Genomic DNA, 17,887 nt, shown 5'->3' with positions numbered 1-17,887 from the left:
ATAAGTTCACAATGCTCATCTCGATCTTGAAGACCTCACCACGACCGTACTACGACCTTATTGCGATCTGCACGATTGCACTTAAATCCTCAAAATGTTTATTTTTTCACAGATCGAAGTGCGATCGAGGCCTAGTGGGATTGCGGTATTAGCGTTTTTTGGTATTTGATATTCGGTCCTTCCGAGAGTTAATTGGTTAACTGATTATAAACTTTGAACCGTTGACAAAACTAGTAATATTAATTCTGTAGAAACCAAAAGGGCCTGGAATATTGTATCTTTTAAACTAGAAGCTCTTCGGAGCAACTCCAGCAGTACTCTATGTGAATATTAAACAAACACTGGTATTAAAGAGATAATCGTAACTGCAATTACGATTATCCCAATATGGCGACGGCAGATATAGGTAAAATCTATAGTGTCATTTTTCTCAAATGTAGAATGTTTTTGTCACTAGTTACTCAGCTGCAAGGTTGTTCTATACCATTACATCATATTTGAATCGTAACGGTGCACTGGAATTGTCTAAGCGCTTTGAAAAATGCCGTTAAAAAATTTGGGATGATAATCGTAACTCTATGGAATTTTTCTTGTTTGATAATCGTAATTTCTTTATCGGATAATAGTAACTGAAAAATATTAAATGTTACTTTCAGCATTTTAATGGTATTGTGTGTATTAAAATGCAAATGTACAGTCAATTGATGACATTAACGGAAAATAAAAATAAATGAAGAAACTTACAGGTTAATATCTAAGACAAATTTACTTATATATCTCTCGATTCATTGGCGTTTTTCTACAAAACCGTGATTTCTTGTCCCAGCAACTTTTTTTTTTAAATGTGTTTGATCTTTATAAGGGAATGTTTGTGCAGTCAGTACATGGAATTAGATTTAACATTTTTTAAACAAAGAAACATACTATTTTTAGAGGGACTAATAAGCTACTGATTCCTGAATGATTCAAAATAACCAAAATGGCATTTCCCTAGAAGCCCTATTCAACATTCATGCTCAATGTTTGCAAGAGATATAAACATAAGGGTCTTACAAAAGAAATGATGTTTTAATAACGACACTAAAATTGTTGACAAAAAAGAGCACATTAAATGGACCAGAGTGATACCGTATTTTCTTTAATGTCCACTTCGAAACGGTTCAAATCTCCTTCAGTATCTGGTTTTAAAATTATAAAACAAAATCAGTGTACAGCTTAGTACATGTTTTGATAAATATAATATTTCTTGTTACTACTGCATTATAGAGATTGTGGAGAAAAAAAACATGTAAATATGTCTACTACAAAAGTTTAACGGTTACCTACGAAACAAATATTGGAGATTTTTATTTTTTCAATTCAATTCGTGCAAAACAAAAAAACAAGGGTTTGTTTCATGTAGTTACTAAGTAGTTTTATTTACAAACAGGTCTACAATAGAGGTATTCAAAATAACTCTAGAAATAATAGTTTCGACAAGTTGATTTTTTTAGGTCTGAAATTCACACTTTTATTGAAAAATGCCCTTATAACAGACAACAATATGAATAACCTTTTAAAATATACATGTACCTGTTCAAGATATTGACAATGATCGAAGCAGCTGCCGGTTCAAGTATTGTGGTAAGTAGATATTCTAATTGTTTTCGAAGTTTCAATGCTATGTGCGCGTTTAAGGTGGTTTGTTTTGGGAGAAAATGGAGGGGGATTAGCAATATCACATATCCCAAAAGTGCAAAACTGTTGTTTTTAATTTCTCATCAAACTGTCTCTGGCGAATACTAAACGTCTTTCTTACTTCATTATGGCATAACGGATATGGGCTAGAATTGAACCAGCAGCCGGGGGAAGAAATAGCACATATAGCCACCTGCATTAAATGATTTAAAATAATATTTACTATGTTTTCATTCAGGATAAATCAATGTTCCTTAACAGTCACAGGGCCAGCTGAAGGACGCCTCCGGGTGCGGGAATTTCTCGCGACATTGAAGACCTGTTGGTGACATTCTGCTGTTGTTTTTTTCTATGGTCGGGTTGTTGTCTCTTTGATACATTCCCCATTTCCATTCTCAATTTTATTAATCACAAATCTGATGTAGGGTGACACATACATTTCCCTGACAAGTATTTGCCATATATAATAACTTCCTTTAAAATTGTCTCTTCGCTTATTTCAATATTTTGTGACATTCCTAGTTCTTGGGAGTTTTCTGTTAAAATATTTCGTGTTTTTCCCATATCCAAATTTCTTGAAGCTTGTTCACCCTTCCAATTTTATGATATAATAGTATGTAGCTGTTTTTATTAGAACCATTAATAATTATATATGCACAATAAGATTTGTCATAAGATGTTGAAATGTGATGAATTCATCACCATAATTTCATCATGTGCTATCAGATATACGTTTTTAGTGTCAATATCAATAAAACACTATCCAGTTACGATTATCCTTTCATATTTTAATACATAATTACGATCTTTTTTCCGAGTTAGGATTATCATCCCAAATTTTTCAACAGCAATTTTCAAAGCGCAGAGACTTCTTTACTTCTTTTCCATCTTTTTTTGTAATAAACATGTAATGTATCCAATTTTCAAGTTCCAGTTTCAATACAACCTTCAAAAATGCTGAATTTGTAAAGATAGAGCAAAATTTATACTACAGCCCATACTGCGGCCAATGTATATTTGGTATATACAGTTGGGCATTGACTGTTTTTAAAAGAATGGTGTAAAATACTATGTTTAATAAATATGAATTGTTTTCTGTGTTTGCTTTGAGTAGTATTGCAAGTACATCTAGAAACTAAAGTCTTGGTGTACTCTTAGTTAGTTTTTTTCCTTATATGGAAGTGTTTGATTAAATACCATGAAAAGACCACAAAAAGACTTTTCAAAGGCTTTTTTAAGCAGTTTCATCCCAAATAAAACAACAATTATGTTTCATTATACTAAATCTGTGTTTTAATTACTTGTTAATTACACAAAATGTCATTGACAATCACTCTGCAGAAATTCCTGTTACCCGGACATCAGGATGGGTTCTTCGCCAAAACTAGACAGCTAGAACTGAAGTAGAAAAAAGTGCCAAATATGAAAAAATAAGATTAGGTATGACCAAAATTTACATTTGGGAGATTGAAGGAACAATTTAGAGTATTTAAAAGCAATAATTTAACTTAAAAATCCAATTACAAACATTTTAACACTTGTTTCATAGATGAAGGACTTGTAATCATGAAAACTTGTCTAGTATATTCTTTAAATAAAGAAACGCAAAGCGTTATGTAAAAATAAATGAATACCTCCATGCAGTCAGATTATTCGAGTGTTAAAATACAAGAAAAGTGCTTATTTACCACTTGTTCTACAACTTAACATGAGGAACACAGCTAAAAAGAAAACGCTCTGTCAAAGGGAGGTAATCCATTTTTTTCATATGATTTTATACATTATGAGAAGAAATATGTGTAAAATGTGATGTAAATGGGGAGAATATTCATGCCTTTCATTGATATCATAACTCTCAAGTGTAATTTCTATTGTTTCTTTCAATCTGGACACAAAACTGATTTTTAAAATATACTTCATGCTTCTCTCACTGTACACTGAGTGCATCCTGGATAGCCGCAGTTAAAGATAGAAATTTGTGTAAAAAACAGCTTTAAATGGTTCCAAAATCCTTCCTTTACATGAACATTCACAGGAAATGAGTTTTGTGATTATTGTGTGGCCTTGGACAAGTACAGTGAAAAAGTGCATATTTTCCTATAAGAGACTTCTTTACTTCTTTTCCATCTTTTTTTGTAATAAACATGTAATGTATCCAATTTTCAAGTTCCAGTTTCAATACAACCTTCAACCAGATGCTCCGCAGGGCGTAGCTTTATACGACCGCAGAGGTTGAACCCTGAACGGTTGGGGCAAGTATGGACACAACATTCAAGCTGGATTCCACTCTAAATTTGGATTGTGATTAAATAGTTGACACAGCATAGGTTTCTGACACAGAATGAATGTATTCAAATGAACTTAAAATTTTTGTTTTCTCTTAGAGCAATTCACTATGCTGTTGAATATTAATCCTCTCAAAAAAATGTTTGAAGAAATTTTCTTTTTATTTATGAAATTTCAAATGAGAAAAATTGAACCCAATTTTTTATTCACATCCCCCTTTCCCTTATTCCAAAACTAATTTCAATTAAAATATTCTAATGGAGTTTGCAACAATTACTACTCATTTAAATACATCATAAAATATTAAGATGTAAAAAAACTGCTTGTTATCACTGAATGGTAAAGATTATTTAAATTTACCAGTTGGTAGTAAAAAGTGAATATACATTGTTTATTGTATTTAACAAAGATTTAAGTTGATTCTGGACAAAGAAAGATAACTCCAATTAAAAAAAATTCTTGCAGATATTTCTTGCTTACTATACTGGACAAAGAAAGATAACTCTTAATTAAAAAAAAATTTGCTATTTCACAATATTGTGAAATTAGATATTTCTTGCCATTGCACAATACTGTGCAATTGAAAAGACTTGCTATTGCACAATACTTAATATAATAATTTTAGATCCTGATTTGGACCAACTTGAAAACTGGGCCCATAATCAAAAATCTAAGTACATGTTTAGATTCAACATATCAAAGAGGCCCAATAATTTAATTTTTGTTAAAATCAAATTTAGTTTAATTTTGGACCCTTTGCACTTTAATTTAGACCAATTTTAAAACTGGGCCAAAAATTAAGAATCTACATACACAGTTAGATTTGGCATATCAAAGAACCCCAATTATTCAATTTTTGATGAAATCAAACAATGTTTAATTTTGGACCTCGATTTGGGCCAACCTGAAAACTGGGCCAATAATCAAAAATCTAAGTACATTTTTAGATTCAGCATATCAAAGAACCCCAAGGTTTCAATTTTTGTTAAAATCAAACTAAGTTTAATTTTGGACCCTTTGGACCTTAATGTAGACCAATTTGAAAACGGGACCAAAAATTAAGAATCTACATACACAGTTAGATTCGGCATATCAAAGAACCCCAATTATTCAATTTTGATGAAATCAAACAAAGTTTAATTTTGGACCCTTTGGGCCCCTTTTTCCTTAACTGTTGGGACCAAAACTCCCAAAATCAATACCAACCTTCCTTTTATAGTCATAAACCTTATGTTTAAATTTCATAGATTTCTATTTACTTATACTAACCCTATGGTGCGAAAACCAAGAAAAATGCTTATTTGGGTCCCTTTTTGGCCCCTAATTCCTAAACTGTTGGGACCGAAACTCCCAAAATCAATACCAACCTTCCTTTTGTGGTCATAAACATTGTGTTTAAATTTCATTGATTTCTATTCACTTTAACTAAAGTTATTGTGCGAAAACCAAGAATAATGCTTATTTGGGCCCTTTTTTGGCCCCTAATTCCTAAACTGTTGAAACCAAAACTCCCAAAATCAATCCCAACCTTTCTTTTGTGGTCATAAACCTTGTGTCAAAATTTCATAGATTTCTATTAACTTAAACTAAAGTTATAGTGCGAAAACCAAGAAAATGCTTATTTGGGCCCTTTTTGGCCCCTAATTCCTAAAATGTTGGGACCAAAACTCCCAAAATCAATACCAGCCTTCCTTTTATGGTCATAAACCTTGTGTTAAAATTTCATAGATTTCTATTCACTTTTACTAAAGTTAGAGTGCGAAAACTAAAAGTATTCGGACGACGACGACGACGACGACGCCAACGTGATAGCAATATACGACGAAAATTTTTTCAAAATTTGCGGTCGTATAAAAATGCTGAATTTGTAAAGATAGAGCAAAATTTATACTACAGCCCATACTGCGGCCAATGTATATTTGGTATATACAGTTGGGCATTGACTGTTTTTAAAAGAATGGTGTAAAATACTATGTTTAATAAATATGAATTGTTTTCTGTGTTTGCTTTGAGTAGTATTGCAAGTACATCTAGAAACTAAAGTCTTGGTGTACTCTTAGTTAGTTTTTTTCCTTATATGGAAGTGTTTGATTAAATACCATGAAAAGACCACAAAAAGACTTTTCAAAGGCTTTTTTAAGCAGTTTCATCCCAAATAAAACAACAATTATGTTTCATTATACTAAATCTGTGTTTTAATTACTTGTTAATTACACAAAATGTCATTGACAATCACTCTGCAGAAATTCCTGTTACCCGGACATCAGGATGGGTTCTTCGCCAAAACTAGACAGCTAGAACTGAAGTAGAAAAAAGTGCCAAATATGAAAAAATAAGATTAGGTATGACCAAAATTTACATTTGGGAGATTGAAGGAACAATTTAGAGTATTTAAAAGCAATAATTTAACTTAAAAATCCAATTACAAACATTTTAACACTTGTTTCATAGATGAAGGACTTGTAATCATGAAAACTTGTCTAGTATATTCTTTAAATAAAGAAACGCAAAGCGTTATGTAAAAATAAATGAATACCTCCATGCGGTCAGATTATTCGAGTGTTAAAATACAAGAAAAGTGCTTATTTACCACTTGTTCTACAACTTAACATGAGGAACACAGCTAAAAAAAAAACGCTCTGTCAAAGGGAGGTAATCCATTTTTTTCATATGATTTTATACATTATGAGAAGAAATATGTGTAAAATGTGATGTAAATGGGGAGAATATTCATGCCTTTCATTGATATCATAACTCTCAAGTGTAATTTCTATTGTTTCTTTCAATCTGGACACAAAACTGATTTTTAAAATATACTTCATGCTTCTCTCACTGTACACTGAGTGCATCCTGGATAGCCGCAGTTAAAGATAGAAATTTGTGTAAAAAACAGCTTTAAATGGTTCCAAAATCCTTCCTTTACATGAACATTCACAGGAAATGAGTTTTGTGATTATTGTGTGGCCTTGGACAAGTACAGTGAAAAAGTGCATATTTTCCTATAAGAGACTTCTTTACTTCTTTTCCATCTTTTTTTGTAATAAACATGTAATGTATCCAATTTTCAAGTTCCAGTTTCAATACAACCTTCAAAAATGCTGAATTTGTAAAGATAGAGCAAAATTTATACTACAGCCCATACTGCGGCCAATGTATATTTGGTATATACAGTTGGGCATTGACTGTTTTTAAAAGAATGGTGTAAAATACTATGTTTAATAAATATGAATTGTTTTCTGTGTTTGCTTTGAGTAGTATTGCAAGTACATCTAGAAACTAAAGTCTTGGTGTACTCTTAGTTAGTTTTTTTCCTTATATGGAAGTGTTTGATTAAATACCATGAAAAGACCACAAAAAGACTTTTCAAAGGCTTTCTTAAGCAGTTTCATCCCAAATAAAACAACAATTATGTTTCATTATACTAAATCTGTGTTTTAATTACTTGTTAATTACACAAAATGTCATTGACAATCACTCTGCAGAAATTCCTGTTACCCGGACATCAGGATGGGTTCTTCGCCAAAACTAGACAGCTAGAACTGAAGTAGAAAAAAGTGCCAAATATGAAAAAATAAGATTAGGTATGACCAAAATTTACATTTGGGAGATTGAAGGAACAATTTAGAGTATTTAAAAGCAATAATTTAACTTAAAAATCCAATTACAAACATTTTAACACTTGTTTCATAGATGAAGGACTTGTAATCATGAAAACTTGTCTAGTATATTCTTTAAATAAAGAAACGCAAAGCGTTATGTAAAAATAAATGAATACCTCCATGCGGTCAGATTATTCGAGTGTTAAAATACAAGAAAAGTGCTTATTTACCACTTGTTCTACAACTTAACATGAGGAACACAGCTAAAAAAAAAACGCTCTGTCAAAGGGAGGTAATCCATTTTTTTCATATGATTTTATACATTATGAGAAGAAATATGTGTAAAATGTGATGTAAATGGGGAGAATATTCATGCCTTTCATTGATATCATAACTCTCAAGTGTAATTTCTATTGTTTCTTTCAATCTGGACACAAAACTGATTTTTAAAATATACTTCATGCTTCTCTCACTGTACACTGAGTGCATCCTGGATAGCCGCAGTTAAAGATAGAAATTTGTGTAAAAAACAGCTTTAAATGGTTCCAAAATCCTTCCTTTACATGAACATTCACAGGAAATGAGTTTTGTGATTATTGTGTGGCCTTGGACAAGTACAGTGAAAAAGTGCATATTTTCCTATAGGGGTAAATTCAGTAAAAAATCTCCCATTGACTTTAATGCTATTCTATGTGTGGAAATAAATTTATACCTGATTTACCTTTAGAAATTAAAATCTTTCATATATCATTCATGAAAGTACAAATGTAGCCCTATCTTTTGCAACAATAAAAACATGGGGTCATGCGGCATTTTTGGGCATTCACATGGCCTTGTTTACAAACAATGTAGATTCGCACTGAATTCCCATACAGACCCCCATTACTTTTCAACCCTGAAGAGAAAAAAATTAGTACATTCAGCATTTTTTTTTTTTTTTTTTTCAACTCTAGTTTTGATCCATCTACCAAAAAATATTTATTACAAACATTATCTGCCAATCAGAAGACCATATAACTTCAGTGTTATACAGAAAGCTCTCCCCTAAATGGGCGGTCCCTGATGACGTATATTTTTTTACTGAATTTACCCCTATAGGGGTAAATTCAGTAAAATCTCCCATTGACTTTAATGCTATTCTATGTGTGGAAATAAATTTATACCTGATTTACCTTTAGAAATTAAAATCTTTCATATATCATTCATGAAAGTACAAATGTAGCCCTATCTTTTGCAACAATAAAAACATGGGGTCATGCAGCATTTTTGGGCATTCACATGGCCTTGTTTACAAACAATGTAGATTCGCACTGAATTCCCATACTGACCCCCATTACTTTTCAACCCTGAAGAGAAAAAAATTAGTACATTCAGCATTTATTTTTTTATTTTTTTCAACTCTAGTTTTGATCCATCTACCAAAAAATATTTATTACAAACATTATCTGCCAATCAGAAGACCATATAACTTCAGTGTTATACAGAAAGCTCTCCCCTAAATGGGCGGTCCCTGATGACGTATATTTATTTACTGAATTTACCCCTAGACAATTCCAGTGCACCGTTACGATTCAAATATGATGTATTGGTATAGAGAAACCTTGCAGCTGAGTAACTAGTGACAAAAACATGCTTCATTTGAGAAAAATAACTGTAAAGATTTCACCTATATCTGCTGTCGCCATATTGGGATAATCGTAAATGCTCTTTAATACCAGTGACAAAGGATGCAGATGGATTCACGAAAAAAAATTGTTTTGGTGATGGTGATGTGTTTGTACATCTTACTTTACTGAACATTCTTGCTGCTTACAATTATCTCTATCTATAATGAACTTGGCCCAGTAGTTTGAGTGGAAAATGTAAGTAAAAATTTACAAATTTTATGAAAATTGTTAAAAATTGACTATAAAGGACAAAAACTCCTTAGGGGGTCAATTGACCATTTTGGTCATGTAAAGTTGAATTCTTTGTCATTGGCTAACAAATTGAACATCATTATTTCAGTAGTATTGATGTGAGGGGAAGCATTTCCTTTTTGTGCTTTTCACTTTTCACATATAATAAGAATCAATTAGATATTGCTGCACATTACAAAGTGAACAGTGGTTAATTGCATCAACACATAGATGGGTTTATTGGTTTAATCATAAGTACATTGAGTATGGCAACATTTTGATTTTTAACATATGAAGGATAGTGCTTTTTCTACCCTTTCCTGTGATTGTTGTTTATAGTTAAAATATTGTCCAACAACTGTTCCCTCATATGTCGATTAAACCTGCAAATGCTATCTTATTCTATGTTTTTTTTTATAATTTGACAGATATATGTGGTAATGAGAGATGGCTAAGGTCATCACTTATTAATAAATTTGTTTAACATTTTTAACCAGATGCTCCGCAGGGCGTAGCTTTATACGACCGCAGAGGTTGAACCCTGAACGGTTGGGGCAAGTATGGACACAACATTCAAGCTGGATTCCGCTCTAAATTTGGATTGTGATTAAATAGTTGACACAGCATAGGTTTCTGACACAGAATGAATGTATTCAAATGAACTTAAAATTTTTGTTTTCTCTTAGAGCAATTCACTATGCTGTTGAATATTAATCCTCTCAAAAAAATGTTTGAAGAAATTTTCTTTTTATTTATGAAATTTCAAATGAGAAAAATTGAACCCAATTTTTTAATCACATCCCCCTTTCCCTTATTCCAAAACTAATTTCAATTAAAATATTCTAATGGAGTTTGCAACAATTACTACTCATTTAAATACATCATAAAATATTAAGATGTAAAAAAAACTGCTTGTTATCACTGAATGGTAAAGATTATTTAAATTTATCAGTTGGTAGTAAACAGTGAATATACATTGTATATTGTATATAACAAAGATTTAAGTTGATTCTGGACAAAGAAAGATAACTCCAATTAAAAAAAAATTCTTGCAGATATTTCTTGCTTACTATACTGGACAAAGAAAGATAACTCTTAATTAAAAAAAAAATTTGCTATTTCACAATATTGTGAAATAAGATATTTCTTGCCATTGCACAATACTGTGCAATTGAAAAGACTTGCTATGGCACAATACTTAATATAATAATTTTAGATCCTGATTTAGACCAACTTGAAAACTGGGCCCATAATCAAAAATCTAAGTACATGTTGAGATTCAGCATATCAAAGAGGCCCAAGAATTTAATTTTTGTTAAAATCAAACTTAGTTTAATTTTGGACCCTTTGCACTTTAATTTAGACCAATTTTAAAACTGGACCAAAAATTAAGAATCTACATACACAGTTAGATTTGGCATATCAAAGAACCCCAATTATTCAATTTTTGATGAAATCAAACAATGTTTAATTTTGGACCTTGATTTGGGCCAACTTGAAATCTGGGCCAATAATCAAAAATCTAAGTACATTTTTAGATTCAGCATATCAAAGAACCCCAAAGTTTCAATTTTTGTTAAAATCAAACTAAGTTTAATTTTGGACCCTTTGGACCTTAATGTAGACCAATTTGAAAACGGGACCAAAAATTAAGAATCTACATACACAGTTAGATTCGGCATATTAAAGTTCCCCAATTATTCAATTTTGATGAAATCAAACAAAGTTTAATTTTCGACCCTTTGGGCCCCTTTTTCCTTATCTGTTGGGACCAAAACTCCCAAAATCAATACCAACCTTCCTTTTATAGTCATAAACCTTGTGTTTAAATTTCATAGATTTCTATTTACTTATACTAAAGCTATGGTGCGAAAACCAAGAAAAATGCTTATTTGGGTCCCTTTTTGGCCCCTAATTCCTAAACTGTTGGGATCGAAACTCCCAAAATCAATACCAACCTTCCTTTTGTGGTCATAAACATTGTGTTTAAATTTCATTGATTTCTATTTACTTTAACTAAAGTTATTGTGCGAAAACCAAGAATAATGCTTATTTGGGCCCTTTTTTGGCCCCTAATTCCTAAACTGATGAAACCAAAACTCCCAAAATCAATCCCAACCTTTCTTTTGTGGTCATAAACCTTGTGTCAAAATTTCATAGATTTCTATTAACTTAAACTAAAGTTATAGTGCAAAAACCAAGAAAATGCTTATTTGGGCCCTTTTTGGCCCCTAATTCCTAAAATGTTGGGACCAAAACTCCCAAAACCAATACCAGCCTTCCTTTTATGGTCATAAACCTTGTGTTAAAATTTCATAGATTTCTATTCACTTTTACTAAAGTTAGAGTGCGAAAACTAAAAGTATTCGGACGACGACGACGACGACGACGACGACGACGACGACGACGCCAACGTGATAGCAATATACGACGAAAATTTTTTCAAAATTTGCGGTCGTATAAAAACCATGTGCAACTTTGTAAGAAATAACTAAGTTCCAAAAAAGTTGTGGAAAGTCATCAAACAGTTGCTCAAAAGAAAATGAACCACTTCCAAATCAGTGCATTCTTTCAATGAAGTTTCAAGGTTGAACACTGTACAAGGAGCCGATTTCACACATAATAGTACTCAGTTTGTCCCTACAAGCCCATCATTTCTATATACTGTGGATTCATTATTGTTTGTTGGATACCAATTTTCGAGGATTTCGTGGGTACAGCAGAACCACGAAATTAAATGTTCAACGAATACAAACTTGTATATGGGTTTATATATACAGACTCGGCAAAACCACAAAATTAAATATCCACGAACATGCAAGATTTTCTTAATCCACGAAAATTGGTACCCACGAAAATAAATGAATCCACAGTACTATAAGAAGACTAATTTGAACTTTTGAAATTTGGGCAAAATATTCTGTGAACATTTCAATGAATTCTTTTCTCTGGTCTAGTAGTTGGTGAAACATAGTTGTGACTGATAAACAATCAAATTGATGACAGAAAAATTAAATTAAAATTATTTATTATTAAAAGGACATATATATACAATATTTTATCATACTGCCTCCAAACTCAACTTTAACATGCTATGAAAGGTCCTTGTCTGTTCCACATGATTGAATATTTATAATTGCCTTCAATCTTCCTTTAAACATGCCTTTTTCAAGGCCATGTTTATATTTCATAACAAATTAATCCTAATCCTGTTTGACCATCATTTGTCTAAGTTTTGTAGTTAATATTGTCCATTTTTCTTTCCAATTCTGTAAACTGTAACCCTCTACTTGTACCCAAGGAACTACATACTGAGCTGGCTGATTCCACCTAAAATAATGATGCATTTAATATAACAATATCCCTGATAATTGTGTATTTCATTTTCTCTTATGGTTGTGACCTGTTATCTGTTTCTTGCATGAATATATATTTCTTATATTGCACTACACAGAGTGTGATACGAAAAAGGTGATATGAACATCTGCTTTAATTTGATGTCTTATCATGTCTCACAAGACAAAATTACAGTATTTCCAATGGCTACTCATTAGGTCATTGATGACTTTGAAAGGTTAAGAAAATGTACATTTTGTCCATGGCAACATACATCTACTTGATTTCTTCAATACATATTTGCAATACGCAAATAACTTGCACATTTCACCTGACAATCTTCTTTTTGTCAAATTTTATTACATTCTGAAGTGTACAAAAAGTCTTAAAATGTCTGATGTTAAAGTTGGACACTGGAAAAGGACATATACAGTCATACTTGAATGTGCAAAATACTAACAACATTTCGCAGAATTTTTAGTTAAACACATTCAGAGTGTTAACCATAAGAGAAATAGTTTACTAACTAGTCCAGTCAAACTAAGATTTAACCTCAAACTAATTGCAACAGAAAATGTTTTAGTTCTAATCTATAGCATTATGCCCTTTATATACACAGAAAAAAGTCCCATAAAATCTAATTTTAGGAAAACTCAAAATCACCATTTTTGATTTCCTATGGAAATTAACATTGGGAGGGAAGATAACTCTTGATAAAAGAGTCTTTTTTGGTCAGTTTTTTGTTGCTTTTCTTGAAATTTATGTAAAGTATGATACTTTGATGGGGTTATAAGTTTGTATCTGACTAAATCATATAAGCTTCTGCTCATGAAATGTACAAAACCGAAGTGTTATGGGTAGTTTTATTTTTTTCATGCATTTTTCATGAAAGAAATTGCAAATTTGAAGCTTTGTAACCATTTTGAAAATATATTGTGAAAATTTTGTATTGTTTATATCTGTATATGATATTTTTTTCAGAATTCAATAAATGGTCAACTCATGAATGACAAAATCTAGATTATAGCTTGATAACATAATTATATGAAAACACCTTTAGAGTTGTTTAATATACTCTAAAGACTGACAAAAAAAAATCAAGAATCAATACATTCTGATGGATAGAAGCGGTAAAGTTATAATTTAGTATCAATTTTTATTGATATTTCTGCCTTTTTTGAAAGAGTTATCTTCCTTTTCAATGCAAATCTCCATAGGAACTTTAAATGGTGATTTTTTTAGTCTTCCTCAAATTAGATTTTAAGGGACTTTTTTCTGTGTATATTTGGGGTATAATGCTAAAGATTAAAACTTAAAAATCTTCTGTTGCAATTACTTTTGGGTTAGGGTCAAATTTATGCTAGATTGACTGGACTAAACCTGTGGAAAGTTGTAATTGCTTGATATCAACTCTGGTTGTTTAATTGAAATAGTAATAATAAACGAGCCTATTATTATATTGACATTAAAAAACTAGTTGAAATCAAGCTTTATCCCATTCTCATTCGTTATGAAACCTATAATCATTCAGGAATCATATCAACTCTTAGATACTTTTAACTTTATATAGAAGTTGAAAGCAAGGTATGATTACCAAGGAGTAAAACCAACTTATAAAAAAGAAGTAAAATGATAACTGAAGGTAGTTGAGCAATCTACAATTTTAAATTCCCTTTAACATTTGGAATGCATACTTATAGATTATTTGTTGGTTTTCTTCAATACACTTTTACGGAAATAGACACTTAATTTTTTTTTAGGAAAACTGCAGTCATTCATTCAATTCTTTTATTTTCAGTTTGAATAACTTGTAATTTACTTGTACAATGTATATCTAATATCCTCATTCTTCCAAAGACTATGAATGAGCGTTTATTTGATACATATGAAGTATCATGACACAGATATCTGTTATGCATTAAAAGAATTGTGGGGTAAAGGTCAGTGAGAAATCAACCAATTCGTTTAAATTAGTTTAAGTTTTAAGAGATCTTTGAGATACTTGAATGAAATGTGAGACTTCTATCTAGCTGTACGATCAGGAGTGAGGTTACATCCACCATTTTCTAAGGAAGGAAATCAAGGTTTCTGCTGATTGTGGACAATAAACATGATAAAGATAAAGTTTATTTTCATATCATCTAAACATCACTTCATTTCGTCCGATATAATATTTTTAACTATTGGAATAGAATTCTAAATATCTATGACCTTGGCAGACAATGGAGATTTATTGTATTACACCCAATGCATTGGTAAAATTTCAGAAGAGTTCAATTGTGATATGAACAATTAATCAATTTTTTAACTAATTAAATTACCATACTATTTATGAACAAGAGCGCACACATTGAAATGTCTCGCCTTCTTTACTAATCATTGATTTTATGTTGATAGTCCTAAATGTTTATTACAACTGTCACATAAACTTAACATTAACCAAGAAAACCAAACATTGATCAATGAACCATGAAAACGATGTCAAGGTCAGATAAACATGATAAAACATGCCAGGCAGACATGTACAGCTAACAATTCTTCCATACAACAAATAAAGTTGACCTATAGCTTATAGTTTAAGAAAAATAGACCAAAACACAAAATCTTAACACTGAGCAATGAACTGTGAGAATGAGATCAAAGTCAAATAAAATCTGTGTGACTGACATATAGATCATAAAATATTTATATACACCAAATATAATTGGCCAATTGCTTATTGCATTAGAAAAATAGACCAAAACTCAAAAATATAACTTTGACCACTGAACCATGAAAATGAGTTCAAGGTCAGATGACACCTACCAGCTAGACATATACACCTAACAATCATTCCATACACCAAATATAGTAGATCAATTGCATACAGTATAAGCAAAACCGACCAAAACACAAAAACTTAACTATAACCACTGAACCATGAAAATGAGGTCAAGGTCAGATGACACCTGCCAGTTGGACATGTACACTTCACAGTCCTTCCATACACCCAATATACTAGACCTATTGCTTATAGTATCTGAGATATGGACTTGTCCAGCAAAACTTAACCTTGTTTACTGATTCATGAAATGAGGTCGAGGTCAAGTGAAAACTGTCTGACGGGCATGCGGACCTTGCACGGTATGCACATACTAAATATAGTTATCCTACTACTTATAATAAGAGAGAATTTAACATTCCAAAACTTTTTTTCAAGTAGTCACTGAAACATGAAAATGAGGTCAAGAACATTGGACATGTGACTGACCGAAACTTCGTAATATGAGGCCTCCTTATACAAAGTATAAAGCATCAAAGTCTTCTACCTTCTAAAATATAAATCCTGTAAGAAGTTACCTTACACCGCCGCCGGATCACTATCCCTATGTCGAGCTTTCTGCAACTTAAGTTGCAGGCTCATCAAAAGTTTGAAACAGGTTATAACAGTTTTTTTGATTTAAATGAAAGAAAATAAACGTATTTGTAGAAGTAAATGCATCCCGTTTACTACTTAAATCTCAATTACTTAAAATTCTAAATTTAGACTGAAAATGACTATCAAATAAAAATAGATCTGAGCAATAGTTAACTATTGATACTACCACTTAAAATTTCCATTTAACAGGAAGTTGAAGAAAAACAATTCTGAAATTGCATTACAATTAAGGTTAAGTATGTTAGGTCTAATATCAAAGTTAAGGAAGCTTTTATTTGTAGTTCAGAAAAACAAATTGCAAATAAAGAAGTTCTATAAACAAGAAGCTGATGTCAGAGCTATATATATATATATATATACGAGTCTAAATTGAAAACTACGTTCAAACCTATGATTGTGTTGGATAAAAACCGCAATTTTTATACGTGTGCATGTAAAACAAATTTCGTTGTAGAAGGGTCTAAAACAGCACAAACAACATTTTCCAAAAGACCAAAAAAGTGAAAAAGTATATTTAAACAAAACGCATTTGACTAACAGGTCGAACAACTGATGTTCTTTAACCCTGCTGACTGCCATTGGCGATTGCCAAATAAAATTGATCACAAGATGTTACAAAATGGATCTTAATTTAAATTTAATACTAAACAGAAAACAAATTTTAACTTGTGGCCACAATGTTATGCCACGGTGTCAATATTTTTTAGTACACAACTCGTCTAAACATTAACCCAACAATGTTAGATCTGTAATTGCTTTTGCAAATTTTTGGTTCTTTCCTCGCCGGGATTCGAACCCATGCTACTGTGATATCTTGACACCAAATCGCCTGCACTGCAGCCGTCCCGCTAGACCACACGAACACCTGGGCTCTCAAAAAAAGAGCTTTCGGTGGGCATGTGTTACCTTTCCATGTCAGTTTAATCTAGCGGCGTACTACAGTACATGATATATAAGGCATGAAGATGTTATTGTTACAGATCAGCTAAATTATCTATAGTAAAGGATCCTACAAATTAATGTAAGACTCAGACGTACTTATGTATATATATATATAGCCTAGGTGGTCGTGTGGTCTAGCGGGACGTCTGCAGTGCAGACGATTTGGTGTCAAGATATCACAGTAGCATGGGTTCGAATTCCGGCGAGGGAAGAACCAAAAATTTGCGAAAGCAAATTTACAGATCAAACATTGTTGGGTTGATGTTTAGATGAGTTGTAAATACAAAATGTACACAGCCATGTATCACCATCATTGCTGGTGATCCAATGGACAAATCTGTTGTAGAGTTGTCACTGACTCAGACGTACTTGTATATATATTTCTCTAATTCTTGGTGAATTTATCCCTTTCTGCATCCATTGTATAAAAAAAATTACTCAACGTTTGGTTCGTTTGATCTCAGTTTATCTTTGGATAAAATCCGATTATGACGTCGAATTTTCTTGCTTTCCTCTGAATTCCCTATTGTGACGGCATGAAAAAAGGCGACCATGCCTGATGACATCATATAGAAAGAACACATTCTTTTTGCAGATCATTCGTAAAGAAGGAATAAGTTTGCCTGCAAATTGTTTGAAAATCATTAGAGAAACAGATTCTATCACCAAATCTCGTGTAATACGATATTTATCCACTCTCGACAGTTAAATTTTAAATATTTAAAACGCTC

The 17,887-nt window shown here is 31.7% G+C and overlaps 1 long non-coding RNA gene across 1 annotated transcript in view; it reads right to left on the bottom strand.

The window, feature by feature from the left end:
* Positions 1 to 2,984: 2,984 nt before the first annotated feature.
* Positions 2,985 to 17,887, bottom strand: part of LOC134680915 (uncharacterized) — a 499,914-nt gene continuing 485,011 nt past the window's right edge. The window contains exons 2-4 of the long non-coding RNA XR_010100536.1: positions 7,406 to 7,502; positions 6,167 to 6,263; positions 2,985 to 3,075 (exon numbers count right to left, since the gene is read on the bottom strand). This is a non-coding gene — a long non-coding RNA (uncharacterized LOC134680915). The remainder of the gene's footprint in view (positions 3,076 to 6,166; positions 6,264 to 7,405; positions 7,503 to 17,887) is intronic.

This window comes from Mytilus trossulus, chromosome 8, assembly GCF_036588685.1.
Source record: "Mytilus trossulus isolate FHL-02 chromosome 8, PNRI_Mtr1.1.1.hap1, whole genome shotgun sequence".
NCBI lineage: Eukaryota > Metazoa > Mollusca > Bivalvia > Mytilida > Mytilidae > Mytilus > Mytilus trossulus.
This window is presented reverse-complemented; position numbering and strand designations above follow the sequence as displayed.